The following is a 24,953-nucleotide window of genomic DNA, read 5'->3' on the forward strand; positions in this document are numbered from 1 at the left end:
GCCCTGGCAACATGTCTCAACACGACCTTGGAGTCTTCTGTGAGTATTGGGATCAACCAGATGATTCTGCATAGTGATGAGCTTTGGAAAGTACAGCTCAAGGATGCACTGTGAGTGGGCTTGCAAAAAACACAAGCCCCAAATAAAGTATTTTTGTGAATCTGTGGCAAAATCTATGTACTGGCAGTCCATACGCACATACAGTGAGTGGGTCAGGTGCTGGGAGAGGATTGCATTAATTTATTTTCTTATAAACTAAACATTCAAGCAGGAGAAGCAGTGCCACATGGCAAAAAAACCCCCAAACATGGGTTACACACAACTTCTATTCCTGAAAACAGCTCTGGGTATACTGGTAGTTTAAGGCTAATTGGAGAGGGCTTGTGGTGGTCCCATCAGAGAAAGAGGAATGATTTAGTCACTCCTGCTGAGCGAAGTCAAACACTTCCAGCTTTTGGGTTATGCTCCAAGAGACAGGATGTTTGGCCAGGCTTACTAGTTGTAGTGTGAGCATCAGGGAGCAAAGACAAACAGAGAAGCTTATTCCTCAAAGAAAGTGAGGTTTTCACATGCAGAGGTTTGAAAAACATCTGTTCAGGACAGAAAGGCTTTTTTCTTGTCTTCTCCACTGATATCAATCTAAATGCCAAAGCCCAAGCATGAACACACTGAGCTGTGCACTGCCGTGAGCCAAATCTGTGCTAACTTGGAGGCTTAGAGTTATCCTCTGGTGCAAAGAAAGAGGTGTTTTTCTAACTAATCATTCAGAAATGAAAAAGTGGGCCAGAGACATGGAACCTGTGAACACTTGCAGCCCCTTGGACACCTGGTTTTCATCAGACAGGACATATGCTACTAACACGGGCTTGTTGGAGGTTCTCTCTGTTGGGGCTCATTAGCACCACTAAATCATAGCCACAGCCCTGCCACTTTCCTTCTCATACGATCTCCTCTGACTCAGGATTTATCATTCCCATCCCCACCCCTTTCTGTTTGGCGTTCTGGAGTTATTTATTTATATCAAGAGAGACAATGGCAGTGTTTCACAGGTGGTCGCAGTGGAATGCTAAACAGGCAGGACCAGGTCCCACAGGTACCTCAGGATGTGGAGTTGATTTGTCCGATTCTACGTGACTAATATTAAATATCACCATATGGAGCTGAAGTCTTCCCCAGGAGTTTATCACTAATTCATCTAAGGGTGACTTTTGTTGTCAGTGTTAAAGTAACACTGGGCTTTCCTTTCTATTTTCTGTGTTGCTACACTGTCTTCTTTTTTCTCCCCCCTCTGTTTCTGTGAACTACTCAAGGCAAACAGAAATATTAATTAAACTGTTTAAAAAATAATCTCTGCAGAAAGGTTATTCTTGCACCTAGATGTGTGAATGGAAAGTGTGTAATTTGGTCACAGGGGGAAAAATAGCTCACTTCCCACCTTTCTCTTGTGAAATCAGTTGCTTAGCTATGAACCCTTATTCTTAGCAGAGAAGCAGGATTTATACTGTGTAAACAGTATCATCTATCAACTGAATTTTTTTTCCTGTTTGCACAAGTATTTTGTAAGTTTATATTTGCCAGCTGGACTATTTAGCTGGCAGTTTTAAAGGAATCAATTCAAGCCTTCAACACATGGTGGAAGCTGTTCACCTTGACTCTTCACTTATAAACAATTAATGGATTCTCAAAGTTGTGTACACACACTTCAGATCCCTGATCAAATGACTGGCATGCCTGGCCAGTTATATTAACCAAACCTCTTTCTCAGGGCAGGATCCTCTGAAATGCATGGAAATAAAGGTTACCTCCCAGCTCTTCCCAATCAGCTCCCTCTCCTGCTCCCTTCTCAAACTTTTAATGCTGTTTATTTTCAGAATCCCATTGTAGTGGATACTGTGAAAACACAGAAGGAGAACTGATCCTTGAATACTTACAGCCAAAGCATGTCCCTAATGCATCAGATTAGCCTTTTAAATCAAGAGCTGCCTCCTGCTTGGAAACCCGTAGCTGCTTCTGCTTCCTCTATTGCCCTCCCAGAGATACTTTCATTTTCTGCTGCCCAGCCCAGAACCCCTTCTTCTCTCTTCACCAATCCACTGGGTTTTCTCCACTGTGAGAGATATTCTTGCCAAGGCACCCTCGCTCTTAAAGGAAATCCCTTTTCCAAGCATCAGAGCGGCAACTCAGGTTTGGGAATTACAGCCAGGGCGAGCAGCTCTGCTCGATGCTTGTTCCTCTTGATTGCTGCATAACTGAGAGTGATGAGGGGAAGATTGATGTAGTGGTGAGCACAGTTCAGGTTGCACGCTACTTGTTCCCTGAGAGCCCATTAAAGGGAAGATTTAGATGCAGCGGTAGTTGTTGGGATGACTGGAGAGTTAATTCCACGTGGAGGACAATTAACAGTTCTTAGTGAAGCAGAACCTACTGCACTGTGCATGCTGCCATGCACAGCGCTTCTTTCCCTGCCCTTTGGAAGCTTTTACCTCACCCAAGCCACTTTCTCCCTCTCTGTCTTCTGCAGAATGAGGAGGAAAATGTCAGTCAGGGAAATATGTGTGCGGCTGTGCAGCCCACTGGATCCGAGTGCCTGCTCCAGCCCCGTGGGCAATGTTGCTAATGTTTTGCACTGAATAAAGGCAGAATTTTTTTAGGTGGTCGCTGATTTCCACCGTCTAATTGTACTTTGAGAAAAGATTTGAGGGGAAATGGATTCAATGGGTCAAAGGGAAAAACAAAAAAAAAGGAAAAAGAAATACAGCAGCCCAAAACAGATCCTCCTTTAGCTATTCTTGGCACCATCATGGACAAAGATCTTTTGCTCCAGTGCTCAGGTGTCACATGAGGAAGCACTGAACCATCAAAGCCTGGCCATTGTCATGCTATGAAATAAGAAGGTGGTTACACATACAGATATTCAATATCATCACCTTCTAAGTGATAGTCTTTAAAGACTCATTCAATTATGTTTCACACATTTTCACTAAAGTATCAGCACTGCAGTCAGAGTAGAGATCACTTATCACCTTTCGTTTTCCTACCTGAGTGTAAAATTACATGAGATTTTTCATTCCCACCAGAATAATTCTAAACCAGGTTTTGCAAGATTTGGGTTGGGGACTAATTGCAGTCACTTTCAAAAAGTTTCACCTGTATGTTACACACACGATCTAATTTAAACTCTATTTTCACTTCATTTTTGCCTAAGAACAGCTTTAATTTCTTTTTTTTTATTTTCCCCTAACTATCAGAAATGTCATACAAAACCGGTAAAGAAACCCAAGGAGACTGTTATTAGGTAATAGTGCTGCAGATTAGCAGTCATACAGAATCTGCCTTAAATTTTATCTTTTTTAAATTCATTTTAAGGGTAGATTTTCTATTGAATTTCAGTCTTTGCAAGTCTACAAATTTACTACTGAAACTAAAAACCTCTTTTAATGTTTCACATCTTAAGAAGTTGTTTGATTTGGTTGTCTTTTAGGGGCACATCTAGTCCATGGCCTTTGCAGGCTGTGAACCACTCCCCTGAGATACCAGCCAGCAAACACCAACAACTGCCACTGACTACCTGAGTGGCAGTGGCAGAGCTGCCAAAACATACCAGTGACCCTGTATCAACAACCACCACTTCCCTATTTGCTCAAAATTGGATTTTTCTTGCTTGTGGAGCAGAAGAAAGTTGATAACCTCCATAAAATTACACAAACTCTACTACAGCAATCAATGTAATTTATTTAAATAAACCCACGCTGCAATTTCTTGATTTACGTGAGTTTGTATTTGCAGCCCTTTCAAATCATTTGGGACAAAAAAGAAATTGCCTTAGATGCTGCTCTTCTTTGAAGGGACTGAATTTATGATTAATGTTGTTTCATAAACAAATTAATTGATTTATTTGTACATCTTCAAAAACTTCATTGCATACTCAAAGAGTGAGAGTTATAATTTTAAGGATGAAAAGTTGTGTCCTTCATATGACTTTAGGAAATTAAATCCTGGTTAGGCGCAGAAAAGAGTGATGAACTTATGATTTTTGTGTGAGAATATGATAAAATGATTGAAAAGGACTGAATTTCCATGGTTTAATGAATTTCTTTCCCTTAGTCAGTGCTCAATTACTACTTGACATATGTGATAACCTATTTTCAGGTGTGTGATCCCACTTTTTGCACTGAGCAATGTTTTGGACCCATCCAACTACACAGGAGCTACCCAAACAGCTGTATAGACCTTACATTGTGCCCCTCCTCTCTTAAAATCTCCAGCTCCTATGCCACTATTTTGAAATGTTCATCTCTTTTCTACTTGAAAATACACTGTGGCTAGTCCATACTCATGGATGGTACACTCTTGGGAGTAGATTTCTATAAAATTTAATGTTACAGGACTTACATCTTTGTTTTGCGATTTGCCTCATCTACTAAGATGCTTCATTATAAACAGTCATAATTATGATTAATACTAAAGCAGCAAATGAATTCCAAAAAGTCTTGAAATTAAACTGTCAGCCAGCAGTTCATTCAAATATTACTCAAGCCACGCTTGCCTTAAGATGTCCAAGAGCAGTTCTGCACAGAGGAGACATTGTCTTAATTAACTGACTTTTAGATTATTTTTGAGGCCATTTTTTTCTCTCCTTGTGACTAGGGTTAATATTCAACTGAAATGTTCTGTTGCTTAGGAACCATCTCATAATGCTGAATTCATTAAGGCTTTTTCCAGCTTGCTCCCAGGAACCTTGTTAGATAGTGTTTCCCACTTTTATCCTAATTAACAGGTACCTAGGAAAAAAAAAGAAAAGGAAATGTATTTCAGTAGAGAGTATTTCTGTTTATCTTTTGCCAGTCTTTTTTCTTCAGCCTGTAAAGAAGCTGTAGTATTTCTGACCTCAAGCTCCTAATTCTTTTTCAGTAAATTACAATATCCTTTCAGCAAAGAAAATACAGTTTGCAGACTGGTCCTGGCATTGTTGGCTGTCAAGAGGATTGAGTGGGCTTTGGGTGAGATCAGCAGCTGATTTCAGTCCAGGCCAGCATTTCACCTAACACTGATGATTTTTTGCCTGTGCAAATGGGACACCAGACTGGGGTCTGTGACATGGGCATGGCCAGAAAGGCTGGGTGGTGGCAAGCACAGAGCCAGTGAGCTGCAGAAACCCTACAGTTGTCTGTGGCTCACACCCAGGGGAGAAGAGGCACATCTGAAAGTTGGACAAATGGTTCCATCATTCTCTCCATCCCTGGCCACCACTGATGTTGTCCTTTAGGGTCTCATCTTCTGCCACATAGAGACCTTTTATCTGTTTCACACCACAGGATACTTAGCCCATGGTTCTAGTTTTCCTTTGCTTATGGGTCCCAAAAGCCAAAGGGGAGCACAGTCAAGTGTTTGTGTTAAGTTGGGTATTCTTGGACCAATTTGCAATCTCAGCTGCATCAGTAGGCAAACCAGGACAAATTCTATTGATGCTATTAAGCCACCTGCATATCATGAACAAAGAATGAGAACTCTGTAGTCTTTGTGATGATGAGGAGCCTCTGCTTCCAGTAGGTTTATTTCTTTAACTTTTGCTGATCAAGACCTTTTTTTCTTTTTTCTTTTTTTTTGCCTGTGCTGACCCTGCAGCTCTATTTGCCCCTGTCATACACCAAAACTCAATGTCTGGAAAAGAATAAACTATGAATCTCCTTGGGATTTTTTCCGACAGTCCTTTTACGTAACTTCAGAAGCAACAACCTTTTCTGATTCAAAAAGAGGGGTAGAGGGGTGTATGGATAACCTAAAATATACGTGTTGATTGCTGCTGAGCCTCCCACTTCCATTCTGCATGCGGAGTGCAGAAATGCCAAGGCAAAGGTGTTTCCATGGTGTTTACTGCTTAGACCTCCACAGTCAATATCCTGCCCTGATAATAGCAAAGAGCATGTTAACATGTGATTTTCAGCCAAGATCCGCAGACTCGAAAGTGCTGAGAATATTAGCCAAGTATCTGAATAAGGAACTGAATTTTGGGATGCTTGTGTAAGCCTCCCATGCTCCCAAGATAACAATTTCTCCATATTGATGATAAAGAGCCTTGCTTTTTCCATGTTGAGTGTTCAGGTAGAACTACTGATGTCACAAACATTTTATTTATTGCCAGTCTTGATTAGATTTACCAATATTTAGCAGCCAGACGAAGAATTAAGAGATTTTAAGTGATCATGTCCAATTAACCATTTGTCTTTGACATGGCCCTGTTAATTGCTGTGTTCTGTTTTAAGAAGGTAGTCCAAATTCTTCTAAAGTTCTGTTAAATAAGGAAGACAATATGTTGCCTGTTTTGTAAAAGCTGACAGCAGATTTCAGGTAAAATAAAGATAAATTCAAGGAAGTTATTTATGTCCCAAACTTAACTGAAACTAATTTTGGCTAGTGATTCACCTCAGTTATTTTAATGGCAAACTGAATAAAACAAGAAAAGTGAAATGACATAAAGAATTTTTTTTCTGATGGGGTTGAATTTCTGAATGAAAGAGTTTTGTTTTGATTTTTTTCTTAAACAGTAAATACAATTTGGTCAGTTTAATCCAGACATTTCATTAATATAGTTCAATTCTATCAGTTTTAACTCAAGAAAGTAAACATTCTGGAGGAGGACAAAAAGGGTACGGTAATTTTGGGATATATTAAAAAAAAATCAAAAGCTGAAAGAAACTTTGCTTTTAGTTCACTAAAAATCTTTCTACTGAATGACTGCAATTTGTGAGTTTGCATTTTGTTTGCTGAGAATGTTTTTTAAAATATGTACTTTGGATTACCCTGAAATCAATTGCTTTTCTGATCTTCCAGAACTGCAAGCAAACAAACAAAAAAATTCACTTATTCATGCACCTCTGCTCATGAGGGAGTCTGTCTTTGAAAGCATTCCAGAACACTTTCACAGATGCTAGAACTTCAGATTGCTCTGATAGGATTCAGAGAGATGTCCAGACAGTGAGATCTTCACCAATACTTTCTGACACTCACCATCAATAACATTTCTCACCAGATATCCTCTTCATGCTCAAAGATATGATTGACAAAATCACACACAAAAGAAAAAAAAAATCTTGCAAGTGAGATGTGTCTAATATTTTGATTCCTACCTCTTTTCATGTCCTCAAAACAAGGTTAGCAAATGAGACAGGAGACAGGAGTAAGTAGCAGCTCTATGAATTTATATCTGCTCAAAAGACCACTTATATGCCCAGTTTCAAAAAATGGTCAGCAAGTAAGATGATGGGTGATTTTTAACTTGTTCTAATTTTGCTTGGACTGCAGGAGACAGCTCAGCTCTATGAGGCACCAGGCTCTGAAGACAACCTGGCTCTTGTTGCAAGCACAAGTTAAACATGCTCTGTCCTTACACTGCTTTTCTCGTCTAAAGGAAATGAGAATATGGAAAATAGTGTGACAGGGAAGACGGACATAAAGAACAAGAGCAAATCCACTCCTTGGCATGGAAGGAGAGGATATGAGCAGACTGATGAAGCTCTCTTTATGGATGGAGCCTCAGAAACACTGGCATGGAGCTGCTTCCATGTGGGACTCATATTAAAAGTCATCATTAAATGAAGTGTGGCTGATTTGTGTAGTTCATGTGGAAAGTCCCTATTTACATGAAGTGGAAGATAAAACCTATGGGATTAATTGCCAGTTTTTTGAAGGGCCCTCCCTGGCTCTCCAATTTGCTGAAGATATTTCCAAGTGAGCAGCATTGAAAGCCCCATGAGAAAGGCTGCTCCTGTGAGTTGGCCAGTCTATTTTGCAGAACAGCTGAACACTGGTTGAACATTTGCACAGGGAAAAAAGCTGGTCTACAGGGAAAGAAGCTGATTTTGTGGCTTCAGTGTTGCAATAGGCCCTAGGAGATGCAGATTTAAGACCAATTTCTATTGCAGACTCACTAATAAGGTGTGAGTTAGTTGCTTGCCTCAGCTGCCTATCTGTAACTTTGGAAGAATACTACTTCCCATTATTTCTTTCCTGTCCTACTCAGATCATATTCCCTCCTGTGGAGGAAATAAATCTCAGCTGGTAGTGGCATGCCAAGGCAATGGACATCAACACTGAAGCATCCCATGGGAAACTGGAGGTGACTTCTTCCCATGAGAGGATGCACACTGTGGTTTAACCCCAGCCAGCAACACCTGCTCATTGGCAGAGCATGGAAAACTGAAAAGTTCTTGATTTAGAGTAAGCACTACTTAGCAACAACTAAAACATCAGTGCTACCAATATTGTTCTCATACTAAATCCAAAACACAGCACTGTACCATCTACTAGGGAGAAATACTATCCCAGCTGAAACCAGGACAGCCACCTACCCCAAAGAGAGAATTATGCTCTTCTCTGTACAGGTTACTAACAGATTATTCCTAACTTCTATTTCAGAAGTAAAAGTATAAGCCCGTATAAAGTCTCCTTGAAAAAGTGAGTAGTGCTTCATTTGATACAGCTGGCAGCACTTCTCCAGCTGAGAGACTGCTGAGTGATATGTGCCTGTCCCTCTGTTCATGGCATTGGGGTATCCACTGACCCAGATCACATCTGAGCTGCAGAGCTCAGGCAACAGCCTTACGCTTTCTAGGCACAAGCCATTATGGGCAGTGGCAGGAGATGGGCTCCTCTTCAGGGTTCAATTTTCCCCCTGTACAATCAATCCTCGAGTTCCAATTTTTTTTTAATAAGTTTGGTAAGGAGAAAGAAACAGCTTGAAGAGGGACTAAAGAGCCAGAAATGGGTCTAGGGGACAGAAGAAAGCCACCTCTATGTGATGCAAATTCTGTTTCTCATGACGTTGCACAGGGCACAGAGCTCATGGCCTCACTAATCGACGGCAAGCAAGTCCTCCAGAGAATTCCCTCAGCAATCCTACTGCTCACTCACCTTCTCCCCTTCCAGCTCAGACAGGTCCTGCCCTGGCTGAAGGGATAGTTTCTCCAAAGGCAGACAGATGTATGGCCAGGCATGTTGGGGTGTAAGCTGTTCCAGAGCACACTCATTACCTAGCCAGACTGTGAGAATTGTCCCATGCCAAGCTCCACTTCTGAATACATTTGCTCTGGTCCATCTCTAATGATAATCAGTGATGTGGGACTGAAGTTTGTAGCCCTGTGGTGACAGGTGAAGTGAGAGGAAGACTTAGTATGCACACTGTGCCTTATATACACAACCGATTAATTTGGCCATCCACAACTGAGAACAATAATGCTGTCTCAAACAGAGAAGTCAAGAAATGGGTTGTGAAAAAAAAACTACAAGTGACTGAAATTGCATCAGTAAAGGGAACATTTGGGGTTTCAGTCCCATAGTATGAATACCCATGGAAAGAACCTTTTTTATAAACAAAGGGAGAAATTTTTAACTACTGGTGATTAATTTTTATTCTTCCATTGGAGAGAACACAAAGACACACTCACAGAGAACCACTGGATCTGTCAAACACACTTCCTTGCCTTTCCATTAGCAGTTCCTAGCCAGTCCTCTTGCACAGCACACTGCCTCACCAGACCCATACAGTAAGTCATTGTGATTAAAAATTCCCCGGGCCTTTCATTTTTACCTTGTGCTATAGATCTGCTGGACATTAGTGTGTGTATACACAGACATATATATTCGATTTATGGAAACTATAATGACCCACAATGAGATAATCTCACCTGTCCCCAGGGTGTTAATCTTCATTTCCCAGAGTCACTTACTCTTCAGTTTGACTAAAGGCTATTGGATCTGGCAGGAGAACTATAACAGCCTTCTCCTGCTCTGAGAAAGCAGAAGTGGAGCCCAGAAAACAAGAATGATGCCAACAAACCAAAGAATCCTGTATAAATTACACAGCCATCGTCTAGATTTCATGGAAGCTAATCCTACTTCTGTTTTGTTCTGTGTTTTTCAGTAGCCAAGCTCCTGCCTTAATTACATCTGGAACCTTTCCTTTTTTAGGCTACTTTTTTTAGCTTTCAAACCCAAAGTCATGCTGCAGAGCTCCAGGTTGACCAGGTAGTGGCTTGAGATTTTACGTGCAACAAGTCTCATACTTTTCTTTGTATGAGTGCACTGGAATTATTATTTGAATGCATTGGCAAGAAATACAATATCATGGCTGAGTGTTCTGATAAGACTGAAAGGAAATATTTTCAAAATATTTTGGTTTGTGAAAAAAGAATAATTACATGTTTTAAGTTGTTGTCCCAGTTCATGATTAAAGCAACTGGAAAAATCATGTCCTTTCCCACAAAATGCAATTTTAATTTTCTGAGCAGCCCAGGGAATAATTTCCCATTCCCAGGGTGCTGGGTGGACACAAGCAACATTCCTGGCACAGTGCAGTCCTGTCTCTCTCTGAGATGAACACACACTCATTAGAGCACAAATCAGGACACCCGTGGTCCATTCCCAGATGCAGTCTTGGCTTGTTAAATCCCCTCTGCACCTTAGTGACACCAGATGGACAGTGCCTTAATGAAAGCTTGTCTTAGGGTAATAACAGTCTTGACATATTTATGGAATAATGTGTGAAACACGTTTTTAATTCCTGGCTGGAAAGGTGCTATTTAAGCACATTAATGTGTGTGTATTTTTATGCAAGTTAAATAGGGGGGGAGTAAAAAGGAATCTCATTGATCCCAGAAATAATTTATCATCATGAATACGAGAACCAGAGAGTTCTTGTGTTAGAACTGTTGATTGCAAAATAAACAGCACTTTTTATTGAGTAGCCATGCCTGTTCCCCAGAGTCTGAAGATCCATTACTTGCACCACTCTGGTCTCACCGTGAAGCCAGTCAGTCAGCAGTGTAAATCTTTCTTCTCCTCAGGTCATCACAGAACACTTCAGCTGTGGTTTCATTCTTCTTTTTCTTTTTCATTGTTTATAAACCTGCCAACATCTGAAGAGGGGACTTGTGTTTGTCCCAGAGGTCGCGTATTATACAACTCATTTGCTGGTTCAGTTACAGACACTACAAGCTGTCTTGCCTTCACTTTGCACGCTGGAACCACTTTCTGTTTGTAACTGAACCAGTTCATCCCCCTGGTTGCAGCGAGACTTGTTAGGCTCTCTATCTTTGTCTGATCGTGCTCAAGCTGTACAGAAACTATTTGAGATATCTGGAAAAGAGGTTTGGCTTGTAAGGAGTTGGCCAGATCCCAGGATCCCATTTTATTCTGGGATTTCAACGCCTAGCAAGTGTTCCAGTGGTGGTGTTCAGTAGAAAAAGAGGGAGCTTGGGAATATCTTCTTTGCTTTTCACAAAAGCTGATGTGGGCAAAATGACATAATGAATTATACTGAGTTTCCTGAAGAGCTGATTTGGGATGGAAAAAAAAAAAGGACAGAAGAAAATCCCCTATGGATCTTCTGAATCAGAGCAGGGCACACAGCCATTGAAGCATTTAGTCCTGGTTAAGGTCCTCAGCCTGGTGCACAGCCATGCACGTGGGGATGATTGTCATGAAACACCAGAACAAGTTGCTGATGGATACAGGATGAAGGACCCAGAGTGGACAAGGAACTTAACACAAGCCTGGGAAGGGTTTCTGGCCTTTATGCTACCTCAGGGACAAGTGTTAAACCTGAGGAGGACTGAGAAAAGAAAAGAGAAAAGAGAGAAGGTGGTGTACAAGAGCTTCAAAGTACAAGAAAAGATGACATTGGCCCTTTCTCAAGAGCTTAGAATCAAAATTGGCTTCCTGGAGAGAGAACATAAGAAATCTGGCAACCTAAATATATTTAAAGGGCTTACAGCTCTCCAGGGAAAATTTTGAGGCTATTGAAGTGGAAAAAAACCATTTGCTAAAATTAAACAGGCTTTTTTTTTTTTCCAGAAAAAGAAAAAAAATAAAAAACTGACAAAGCAGACAAATGTTTGGCAGGAGACACAGAAAAGAAAAAAACAAACATCACAACCTGGCAATAGCAACAACATGATGTGGGAAATCTGGGTAGGGGAGAGGTCCAGCCTGCTTCCCCTTAGTCTTCCACAAAATCTGCAAGGGGAAAGTAAGAAACTAGTTCATGTAGAGTTTTCTAAAGAGCCAACTTTGCAAAAAGAAATTTAAAAAAATTCTTAAAAAGCCAGAAGAGAGCCTTTCCAAGCAGAAATTTGAAAATTTAAGGCTAGTGAGAACTCTTGGTGAGTTAATGCTAAACAAGCCTTAATACCCAATGTGTGATAGGGAATGGTGATTGCTGCTTGACCTTGGTCTTGAGCCTAATGCCAAGAACAGGCAGGGTCACAGTGGGTGGCTCATGTGATGAAATAGCAGGTGCTCAATGATTTTGGCTAATTTGATTGCACGTTTTGAAGAAGTTGGCTGTGGAAATGTTAGTGTGAAACAGCGCCTGTTCGGGGCCTCTATCTCTCAGTCCCTGGAGCAAGGCACATGCCATTGAGATGAATTTATTCATTTTGGGTTCTCAGCATCTCCATCCTTGCAGCCCACGGAAAGCTGGAGGGCAAAATGTGTGACATCTCAGCTCTTACTGTGGCAGCAAGTCATTGACCGGGATTGGAGCTTTGCCCCAGGGAGGAGTGGAACCAAGGAGAGAGCAAAGTTCCTATGAAACAGTCCATAAATCTTTGTGGTATTTGTGAAGTGGATGGCAGGTCATGGAGAACACCTATGTACTTACAGTGAGGTAGAAGTGGAAACTCTCCACTCGCGTCAGTACTGTTATACTACTGAATCCAAAGAAATAATTGGGCTTATAAAAGAGATTTCCTTGCATTTCCATGGCCAGCTAGGTGTGAAGGGCCCTAGTAGAAGGTCAGTATTAACCTACCTTGTTAATACTGTGAGCCAAGATGCCAAGCTTATCAGCCCTTCCCTCCCTCAAGTATGCAAGATGGATGTAGGTTCTTATAGAGTATATTCCCCTAAGATCAGTGACCTGGTTAAGGCTAATTACCACATACTCTTACTCTGAATTAAAAAGGACCTTAGGAACTGAAAACCCTGTATGATTAAGTGGCTCCAAAGATTAACTGTGATAAGAGTGATATGGCATTTCAAGGTTTCCTCAGTGCTACATATTTGTCACTCTCTGAATCCACCACATGGACCTTGGAGCTCTGATTCTAAAGGTCTGCAAAGTGAATTCGGGGTCATTTATCAGTTGGGAGTGGACAAACCAAAGAAAGCTTTTGAGCACCAGCTTTTTCTGAGCAGCCAAAATTTGATCCCTCAGGTATTGGCTGGGATAGTGAGCCTGGTGCTCTTCCATCTGCATCCACCCTGCTCTTATTGCCCTTGCTGTCACCCATGTGCTGAGCACAGGGCAACTTTAGGAGATTTTTCTCCACATCCTCACTTCATGGGAATGCTGAAGACATTGGTGACTCCTGATTTATGCACCAAGTGCAGAATGCAGAACCAGTGAGACACCCCACTGCCCAGTTCTGTGCTTTGGTCTTGGTTTATATAGCAGGTTTTCTGTAGAGGAAGCAGCTTTCCACCCCTCCTGAAAGGGAAGAAAAGAAGCAACCTTGAAGAAGCAAGGCTGATGTCGAATGGAAATGATGTCTGTACAGTCCTTACAACAGAGGAGCTAACAGACTTAAGAACAACCCTCCAGTCTAAGATGAAACATCCAGCTGGAGCAGAATATTCTCTCTGTCCATGGCTAGTAGTGGGTGCTTAGAAATGGGTATAAGTAAGAGAAAAAACAGAGAAAGAAAATTCCCTGTCAATATCCTTCCTCATTTTTCAGTAATCTGCAGCTTAAAGAGTCCCAGATTGGAGCTTGGATCCACTTCACTGTGTTTAATAAGCCCTTGATGTACTTTTCTTCCATGAATTTGTCTAATTGCTTTTTGAACCCATTTATACTTTGGGCAATGAGCTCTACAGTTTGATTATGCTTTGTGTGTGGAAAAGGGCTTCCTTTTGTTTGCTTAAATCTAAGGCCTGATCCATTTATTCGGTGTCTCTTCTTTCTGCCTCACAAGAAACAGTGAATAATTGTTTACAGTCAATTCCTCCATGCTATTTATTATTTTATATAACCACACATACACCATTCACCCATTTATTTTCCAAACTGATGAACCCCAGCCTTTTGATTTCTGTGCCCAGGACCTGCTCCTTACCTACCTGGTCGTTTTTCCAGCCATCTCTGTGCCCCTCCTATTTCTAAAGAATTTTTGTGTGAGATGACACAACCAGAATAATCAAGATGTGAGTCATTTTAGCATTATCTTTTATTTTTTTGTACTGTAGATATTTCTTAATTATTACTAACATACTCTTGACCTCTGCTGAGCATTGAACTGACTTTTTCAGAGAAGTTCCCGGTGATTCCAAGATAACTCCTGAGAGACTCTAGCTAATTTGGAACCATTTTGATATATTTACAATTAAAATCGATTTTCCTCATGTGCAACACTTTATGTTTGTCTGGTCTGGAAGGGTTGTTACCATTCGCTTTGTAAAAAAATATTCTGAAAGTTGTTCTACTCACATTTCAAATAGAGAATGCTTCTGATTCATCCCTCCTAAACTACTGACCTCCTCGCTTGTGAACTCTGATAAAAGAATTTATTAAGCTTTTCTCCTACAGACTTTTCTTTCTTGAGCACCCATTACACCCTAATCATGATCTGCCAGTATAAAATATCTGACAAGTTTTTTTTTCTGAGGTACTTGTATTGTGACTTCAATTGCCTCTCAGGAGTTGTTTCTGAAAACTTTTTTGCCCTGACATATGACAAACTTACATTGAACTTGGTGTTTTCTGTTTTCCTCTTTTTGGCCCAGTTTCCACTCTTCAATAGATATCTTCTACTTTAAGTATTTTTTTTTAAATCTGCAGCTGAACCAAACATAGCCCTTTTCCTTGTATTTGCTCTTTCTGCAATTTTTGATGCTATACATTTTAGTGAGCATCTAATGTGATCTTTTCAATAATTTTCATGCCACAAGAAAAGTTTTTTACCCTCTTAGCTGTTGATTTTCTGCCTCATTTTTTATGAAGCAGGTTTTCTCCAAGATAAATTCTAATGCTACTGAATTGAAGGGTATGTTTATTTGTTTCTGAGTCCTAAAAGGCTGTTGGATTGAATTAAATTGTGCCTGTTATTACAGATGGATTCCTTAATAGCTGTGTCTCAAATCCAGTCCTGGTCAGAACTGGATGAGGAGTTGTCTTTTCCTCCTACAAGATCTCAGAACTCTGTATCCAGACTTTCTGTTCATCAAGTTCAATACACGGACGTGTATTAACAGGGACTGCAGAATTATGCCTGGCTGGGACTTGAACTCTTTTCAGGCTCGAATAACTCACATGTTAAATAACTGGGTTAGTATATAATCAGTCTGAGATCTTCTCTGGAGTGGTTTTTTTTTGTCACTTCTGTTTATTTGTTTATTAATGATTCACAAGTCTAAGTTTCCAGAAGTAGATTCACACATTGCATATCTCTGTGCTGTGTTCCTGCCACAGTTCACATGGAAGAGGAGAGATTTTCAGTGTGACAATGCACAGCTTTTTTCCAAAAATATATGTAGTCACATTTCTTAAGACACTCAGAAAATCACCGACCATTTCTGAGTGTCTGTAGTTACGTTGTCCATGTCTTTCCTTACTGCTTTTCTCAAGAATTTTCCCAAATTCTACCACTCTATAAATAGTGTTTAAAAATTCTCCAAATGTACAAGGCTTGTGTCATCTGTACCAGTGTTTCATAGAAGTTGGTTCTACTATCTGATGCAATAAATATTGCTTAGAACATCCAAGACTATAAATCGCTAGGAGAATAACCTGAACTCTGTAGCGAATTATCACAGGAAAGCTTACAAATCTGTAGAAACTTACAAACTTTACTTGAACTCAAACTCAAATGTTTAATATGTGGGACCCGTACAAGTGATCAGCTGGACAGCAGACCCTTTCTCTGTAACCCTTTAATAAATCCATTCCTTTATTTTTAGAAGCAGCTTTAACTGCCAACAGTTATCTGTCATGTCTGGCCTGTCTGGTCTTCTTCATTGTCATATCAGAGCACTCATATTAAATAATATACTGGCATCATGTTTTTGTAAGAGCATTTTGATTAGCAATAAAGGGAGTCTGATAGCATTGCCATGAAACTCCTCATAGGAGAGCTGAATCCTCCCATTATATACCCAAATTAGCTCTGCCAGTGCCTTTCCCAGAACAGCTGGCTTTGGTGGCCACCCCAGCCCCACATTTCTGAAGCATTCAGCAAAAGCCCCTTCTCTCTGCACTGCAGGACCCCCTGCTATTCAGGGGACGAGTCCTCACACAGTCACCCAGCAGCACCATCCACCTCTGTGTTCCTACTCTCTCCTTCTGTGCACAGAGTGCCAAGCAAGAGAAACAGTGGGATGTTCCGTGCTATTGACAAATGGTGACAGGATTCAGGTGGCTGAGCTCATTTCCACCGTAGCCTTGAGCAGGTTTGAACCTCCATCTCCGGTCTTAGGAGTTTTAGCATGTTATCTGCTGCCCTTTGCTACCTGCTTCAAGGTCAGACCTACTAAAGAAAGGATCTCCATTCATTGTCATGGAAAAGAGGGGATTTCAAGGTAACTGCCATGAAACGTGAAGGCTGGAAACACGGAACAAATAAATTAGACTACTTTCACCTCCCCACTCAGTGTTTCTATACTGCCCATGTGCTGGAGGAGGGTTCCTGGGCTGCGCTTCCCCCATCCCTGGGCTCTGAAAGGCCAGGGGGAGTGGTATACAGAAGCACATAAAAAATGTAATTGCTTTCAATTTTCTCTTTTGTAGCAAAATTTTATGATCAGGATGCAGCATGATCTGAAAGACAAGTTGGCAGAGGTTTTGGGCCAAACATAATTTGGGATTGCTGCCTCAGAAATCCTGGAACCAGATAGAGACATAAAAATGCTCTGCATTCAGGTTGAGAACTAAGTACAATGTTTGTTATTCTGTCTGTTTTAGTCTGGCAGGAGGCTGGAATAATAAGAGCTGGGGAAGCACTGTTTCTGCTATTGATACAGCTTGACTACTTTTTATTTGGAATGTGTCTCTTTAGAGAAGATATACAAAATTGACCAAGGCAATCTGAGCATTCCCAGCAAAGGTCTGCAAAATTATGGGCTGCAATCCCAGAGGTGGCGTGGCAGAAATGCAGTGGAATCAGCTCCAGCAGTGACTTATAATTTCCAACCAGCTGAATTCTGATGGTAGTGAGTGAGCAGGACAAGAGGAGGGATGCAATGCCTTGAGGGAGAGAGCTCTTATTTATGCACAAATATATTAATAATCAACAATGAAGAGAAATGAAGGAGAAAATTCACGTGGCAATTTAATTGGTTTTTGGGAACTTCTGATAGGAAGTTTTGCATGAATCCAACAAGGAATCCAACAAATTCCTTTTCCTGTTTCAGTGGAGGTTAAATGGACTGAAGCAAATCTTAGGGCGGTTTTATTAAATATTATGTAGATTTTTATAAACCTACTAGAGATTCAATAACAGTTATTTTGGAGTTAGCAAATCTTTTCTTGTGCTTGTTAGAGATCTTGGTAGATTAAACAGGGAGCCAGGTCTAGCAAATGTTGAAATTTAATATTTAGAGTCAGTCTGAATAAACCATGGGTGGATTTTGCAATGACGTGTTCAAGATTAACAAATATTGTCTCATCTCAAGAAAATAAATGTTAAATAAGGATGAAACTAATAAGGTTCAGCAAGACAAGAGCTCCATTTACAAATCTTTTATGTATTTAATAAATACATTTATTAAATGAAGTGCAGTGCTCATTGGAGATTGTATCAATGTAAGAAAGTCATCTCTGGTATGACTTAATCAGACTAATTCCCCATTTATTAAATGTTCTTGAGATTTCAAGAGTCCACATAAAGCTTAATGTGCATCTGGGAGGCTCTGTAAAGTGTTCATAAGAAATGGCAGCAGTGGCAGCCTTGGGGTTAGAAAGTATCTTCATCGTTTATGCTCATGCTTCACCCCGGTAAAGGGACATACGAAGGAAGGAATAGAAAGTTTTTTTGGAATGAAAGTGTTTCTAATATTAAATTTGTGTGGGAGGGAAGCTTCTGGACATAGTTGTGGCAGACAGGGAAGCTCATACCCAGAAATAGGAGGACAATGAGGTGACTGGGGTTGTGGTACCTGTAAGATTATATGGACTTGACACACTGGGACAAACACCAACTATCTGGGACACTGAATATTCAGCAGTTTTAGCATTAGGAAAAATATATATCCTGCAGACTGCAGTGGACTGACCCTTTAGCCATAGTCCAGGTGGAATAGTAGGGCAAGCATCTGTTAGTCATTTGTCTTTCTCTTCTCTACTGTGATTTCTATTCCTGGCCAGCTCAGCTCTTGTCTGCCCTGCTGAGACCAACAGAGAGGTAATGAGTTGGTCTGGTCATTTTAAGTGTGGATGCCTGTCTCCTGGGAGCTGGAGCAAGGCTCTCAGGTCATGCCTGGGGCCCCTGGAGAGCTGCTGGATGGTCTCAGGGCTCAGCAGCTGCTGCTCTGGAGTGTGGTGTGCTAAGAACTGCATCCAGAAGGACATGCATAAATTAGAGCTACAGCTCCTCTGATGACCCTAAATGTGGTTTGGTGACCCAAAATTCATGCTGTCCAAAGTCACGATGCTCTTCCCAATGACAATACAGCAGCATCCTCATGGTTCCCACAGCATTATCACTCCCATGAACTCCTACTGAATGTAGTGTCCACAAGGATTGGCCACATGAACACACTAATATTTGGGGTGTGATTTGATAGGCCTGGGACAAAGGTATTTGTCTTATTTTCACATCTAGAAAACATACTCTAGAGAAAAATTCTTAGTGAAGATATTTGCAAACTGAAAATCATGACTTTGCTTTGGCATAGGTAGTTCAAAAGATGGTGTAGGTTAAATGTGGAAGGGAACCAACAGAACAAACCCACATCATTTGCAGTCAGCTCCTTGCACTGGAACATTTCAGGTTTCTTGGAGACTGGAGCAGATGTCTTCACAGCTTGACAGCGGCATCAGCCTTTTTCCACGTGGTGTAAATGTAACAATGATGCAAGTTTGTTTAACTCGGGTCTCCCTTGCCCCTGCCCGTATCAGGTCTCAAAACACACAAAGTGATTCTCACTAATTCCCAATTCTGCAGTGTCCTTCTCACAGAGGATGTGCTGTTTCTGAGCATTTCTGGCAGAGTGTGCGGGATCCCTGGTACCTGCAACTCATCTTGAGAGAGTCTCCCACCATCTCCCATAGAGGGGGCAAAGCAAGGGGACCTCAAGGCAGGGGGAGGCCAGCAAGAGTGCACACATAATAAGAACAGGACTATTTACCACTGTCTGCTGCTGTTCCAGAACAGATCAGCTGAAGAAATTTCCCAACAGCAGAAAAATTCTCTCTCAGAGGAGATAATAATTGTAATTGAAATCAAAAACCCCTTAAGTATCTTTGTGTGTACAGTAATAGCACAACATTTTTAATCACAGTGGGATTAATAAGGAACAACGTTCTGCCACTTGTAGTCTGTTTTGTTTGGGGCAGGGGCATGAGCTACACTGCCATTGCAGCAGTCCCCAGGGATGGCTCCTGATGGGCTTCTCCCCCAGACCCTCACTGGGGCTAAAGGTGGGGTGGCATCTGGTTTGTAATTCAGTGGAAGAATGACCACAGATCAAGCTGAACCTGGCATGATGGAAGTGAAGCTATTTAGCATTCTGGCACTCCACATGGAAAGGAAAGAGAAGCACAGGTAAGCTGAGCTGATATTCAGCTCACATCAACCTTTGTAGAAACAATTATAAAATGCAAATACTATGGACACTTGCTTAACAAAGAAAATCTATCCATTACCTCCCTCTGTTCTTTTATTAAACATCTATTTAAAGAGAAAATACTGAAAAGACTTTTGTATTTCTATTTTGTCTCTTCCCAAGCCGTATAATGTTAAGACAAAATGTCCATCAGATTCCTCACTGTATCACTGTGCCAAAATGCGCTGATTCCTAAATGCTTATTGTGTCACATCAGATAACGATGACAACTCTGCTGGGCATCTCCTTGTGTTGAGCAGCTTTTTACAGCATGAAGGTTTATGGCAGGTGAGAACTCCTCATTTTACAGTGGGAACACAGAGAAAACCACACTTTTTGCCAGAGCAACTCCCACGTGTTGGCAGGGAGCCACGAACCAGATTAACCCCTGCTCATTCAACAAGCAAGCAAGATGTGCTAAAGAAACAGCCATTGCTCGAGCTGGTCACTTTTATTTCTAAACTGACCTTACCCTGGATCTGTATCAGCCCTGACCACAGTATCACCTGCTGCTGATCCCTTCTTTCTTGGCCAGGGTCCAAGGGCAGCTCAGTCCCATCTATTTCAGAGCCTGAGACAGTGAAAAATATAGCTCGGGTTAGTCAAACCCGAATAGCAAATAGCAAACATTGAAACTAGTTCAACAGCAAATATTGAAAAACAGGCAAAAGCCCTGAATACTGGGGGGAGGAAGTAGTAAAGCCTAAAGCTGGAGGAAACCTCTCCTCCGCAACCCAGACAGCTGGGTTTTTTTCTTGCTGTTAAAACCGTTTCATTTGTCAGTGTGGACAGTCTTGACAGCCTGACCCTCCCACTACGAAAGCTGTGACTCCCTTTTCCAAGCCAGAGGAGCCAGCTCTTTCCCAGTTTTCAGGAAGATGGCCGTGCCAGGCGGCCACGCAGCAGGTGTCAGCAGTGACGCGCAAAAGCAGACAAGTGTGTCTCAGTATTCCCTGTCTGTCAGCCCCTCTCTTCCTCTGCCATTTACATGATGTGCAAATTATTAGAGTCTTTTGCTGCCTTCAACAGGATTTTGAAAATAGATCATCCAAAATTAAGGTCACTTTTCTCCCTTTCTGATTAGCACTGAGCTGCTTCCATATCTCAGGGGTGGGAAATAAAATTCAAATGAGGTTCAACAATTATTAGGAAATTTTCTTTAAGGTGCTGTTACGTTCTTGCTTCTGAGATCTATTTCCTTGCAGCAATCAGCTTTAAGAGTCTCTATTTAATTCAGGTGACAGGTCCAGTGGAGTGAGACATGGGTAAATCTGAGGCTTAAAGTTAGAATAAAAGAAGAATCAAATGGAATTGGGTTTTACACTCCGCCTTTCACACTGGGCACATTGTTATTCACATTTATCACCATCTATAAAAGATGCAAAAAGAGGAGGAAAAAAGCAGGAAATGAAATGCCAGAAAAATAACTGTCTTAAAATGATGAGCAGTTGAAGAAAGCCAGAGAATTCAGGCTGAAAAGGACACCCTGAGATAAGACACTGAATGTTGGATTTGTTAAAGGGAGAGAGGAGCTGGAAGACGTTAAGAGTGATGTGGGAATTTACAAAACTCTTCACAGTGAGAACTCAACTAATTCTTAACTCACTTAATCTGCAGACCCAATTATCTTCACCCCATCAAAAAGTCCTACACAACAAGAAAAAAAAGCCCAGAAAACAACCCACCGTAACACTTCCTTTCCATTTTTGCCAGTGTTTAATAGCAGAGTGCTCTGCTGAGATTTCCCAGCACTAAGAATCCATTACTTTTAACTCAATATGCCACAGTACTTTATGAGCACACTAACTAGTGCTGTAAATAATTGAAAATAAGTGATACTTGTTAAAATAAATGAACAAAGTGTATTTTGTAATGCAGTACCTTTGATTTTTTTATTGTGTTTGATTGCTAATTTGCAGAATTCTCCACTCCCAAATACATCTCTTAGTCATTAGTGGAACTTGTTCTGATCTGCTTCATGAATAGAAATGACTACATGGTTTCGGTATCAGTAAAATAGGGGATTGCTTTGCTATGGAATATGTCAGTTAAAGAAGAGGAACAGACAGGAGTTGCTGTTGTTATGTAGTTTAGGAATTTATCCTACTTGTTCCTAATCCCCCTGAAACTGGAGTGCTCTGCAAGTGAAGGCAACAGAAACAAAAGGGATTTGAAAAAAATTAAAATTCAGAGATATTTCTTCTATATATGGGGTGTAAATTTGGGTTAAACTCAAATTTTTCTGGTTTTATTTTTGGTGATAAAGGTTGAATGGAAAAACCATGAAATTAGTTCTTTTTTTTCTGAATAAAGGAGAAACAGGCTGAACTGTTCCTTCCCTGTGTCACTGACTCCATCACTGTCATTTCAAGAGATACCAATGGTCTCACGATCCATGCTGGCCACGAGTTAACAAATTATATCAAGTCAAGCAAATTATATCAGGAATCAGTTTATTGCTGCACCAGTAACAACCCCAGAGCCTGAGAAACTCCTAGCCATTCTGACCCAGCAGAGCACTGCACAAGCAGGCACAAGGCTACAGTCAGCAGGTACTTGCTGGGGCAAAAGTTTTGTATATATTGACTCAGTTGCTCAACCAGGGTGCTTTTATTTTTGTGCCTGCATTTATATCCAATGCTGATTGCTACTCACTTTGTATGTGCTCATGTCTTACTTCTATTTCAAAACCTGCTCATTATTTTAGAGCCTTATCCAGTACTGCTGACATCAAACAGGAATGTTTTAGCCTATACAATTATGGATGTCACATTTGGAAGGGATTTCAGCAGAGCAGCAGATCCACTTCCCTGCCCCAAGGCAGGATGAACTGTCCTCCTGTCATCCCTGACAGTTGTTTATCCCATTTAAAGACTACCAGAGGCAAGGACTCTACTGTGTTCCTGGTGCTCTGCTCTCTTCATCACTTGAAAATTTTTCCTGATATCTCTTCTGAGTCTTTCCTGCAATTTATTCCTGTTTCTACTTACCCTACTAACTGAAAGTGGAGAACAGATTACAGCCTTTCTGATTTTCTTTTTAATGTTATTCAAAACTTAAGTTCCCCGCTGAATTTTTTCTTCTCTCAGCTGAATGATCCCAGGCTGTTCAGCCTTTGCTTGCAGGTCGTGTTTCAGAGTCATTTGATCTTCCTGCTTTCCTTTGGTCTCTCTCCAATAACTCTGCCCATCCCTTGAAGTGTGCATTAAAACCTTACACTGATTGCCCAGGAAAGCCTCCAACACACGAGGTTTCATTGCTGCTTAAAAGAGAGTGAAGTCATACCTCATGGCCTAAGATTTCTATTACAGACTTCCACATTTCCAGCAAGCAGGTACAGTGAAACAATCTTTACAGCACTTGGTCTGGTCACCTTCAATTGCTTGCTGTTCAGAATAAAAGTTGTCTGCACTCAGTCAAGCCAAATTCCCAACTATTTTGAGCAGAAGTTATTAAGGACTCCAAGATTTGACCTCATGTCCTAGATCATGTGCATGACCCCAAGATGTAGCAGAAAACAGTCTATTAGCTAAACTGTCTCCTCTGCATTTTTTTAACAAAGGATTTGTTCAAAGTGAAAGAAGTCTAGCAGTGTGTCAAATAATTTTTCTCTATGCATGAATTTCTATGAGCCATATGGAAAGGAAGAGGTGGAGGGCACCAAATTTCCATATAAAGCCTCTTCATCATGATAACAAGGATTCAAAATCCCCTTTGCAGGCAGAATCTAAAAGGTTAAACATACCAGTGGAGCTGCCACTGTCACCCTCCTCAGCTTTCCCCCCAAAACAGCTCATTTTTTCGACAAAGCCAATTATCTGAAAATGACAGGAAATGATTAGTCATGTTAATTAAAAATAATTTTCTTTCCCACTCCTAAAAAGGTCAGATCGTCAGCTGTATGGAAAATTGAGCCTTCATGCACTTTCATTTGATTTCCTATTCAAAGTCTCATTAGTTACAATTTGTTGTTAAAAGAGATAATTTTTTTTGATAAAGCCAACATTTTTTATCCTCTCCCCAGTCATTATGAGATTGATATTATTATTGGACTATATGTGTATATGATTTCATCATGCCTAGCCCAGAAAATAATGAACAAAATCTTGCCCAGAGAGATGTATTTGAAGGCAGTTTCTGTGTGTGGTTCCTCTGTGGTGTCTTCCTGCCTCAGAGGTTTCTCCAGCTGGAGCTACACCAAGACATTTTATGTGATTCAGCAACTGGGAGAAATCAGGTCCTTTCGTATACTCAGCAGCTGGTCCCTTTTGTAAACTTCTGGAGAAGTAGAAGATAAAGATAATAGTACAAAACAAAGTTCATCCTCCAGAATGTCAAATGAGAGCAACATTTGGGGTGAAAACAGGGTTCTTGTCCTAGTCCTTGCTTGGTGTTCCCATAGGTCACCATTGGTGAAGAATATCTTTTAACAGTATTGGGAGGAGTTCAACCAGTTTTTGAGGTTATTGCCCAGCAGCTGCTCACTGCTGTAAGGCAACACTTCCAGCCCCTCCTGTTGTTTCTCTGTGTCTTCTCTTGGTGACAAGAGCTGTATGGCTGCAACAGGCTTTCATTTGCACATTTGCTCAGTCAGGAGGAGTCGAAGTGCATCATCCAACAGCAGCTTCCTCATCAGATTTTTTCTTCTTCCAACACTAACAATCTCACGCCAGTGCTGGTTGTTTTAACTTAGTGGTGCAGAGAACTCAGCCTTCGGGTGAGGGAAGTTGTCCATCCCACCCCTGTCCCAGCTGGGTGATCATTACAAGCCATTATTGTTGTACCTGAGGACACCAGACTGGGAGCCCCACACCTCATCAGCTGGACAGGTCTGTCAAAACAGCGTTGTATTACAGGCACAGAGGGAAAAGGGAGGGTGGAACTGGTGAACAGCTTGTGGTCATCTTTAACCAACAAGAATTAGAGCAACACAAGGCACTTGCGCCACAGGCCTCACAGTCAGAGTGTTCCCTGATGGCATCTCTAACTGTGCTTACTTCCAAAACAGAAAGGGGTGGAAATTCCATTAGGGCTGCCCATGATGTTGTGTTTCAAGGATCCTGAGAGCAGAGCTGAGGCAAGAGACAGTGTGGATAAAGCAGCAGCAGAGAATGGTGGAAAAAAGGCTCATTTTAATT

The sequence above is a fragment of the Corapipo altera genome, unplaced genomic scaffold (genome assembly GCF_003945725.1).
Source record: "Corapipo altera isolate COAL_440 unplaced genomic scaffold, ASM394572v1 50, whole genome shotgun sequence".
NCBI lineage: Eukaryota > Metazoa > Chordata > Aves > Passeriformes > Pipridae > Corapipo > Corapipo altera.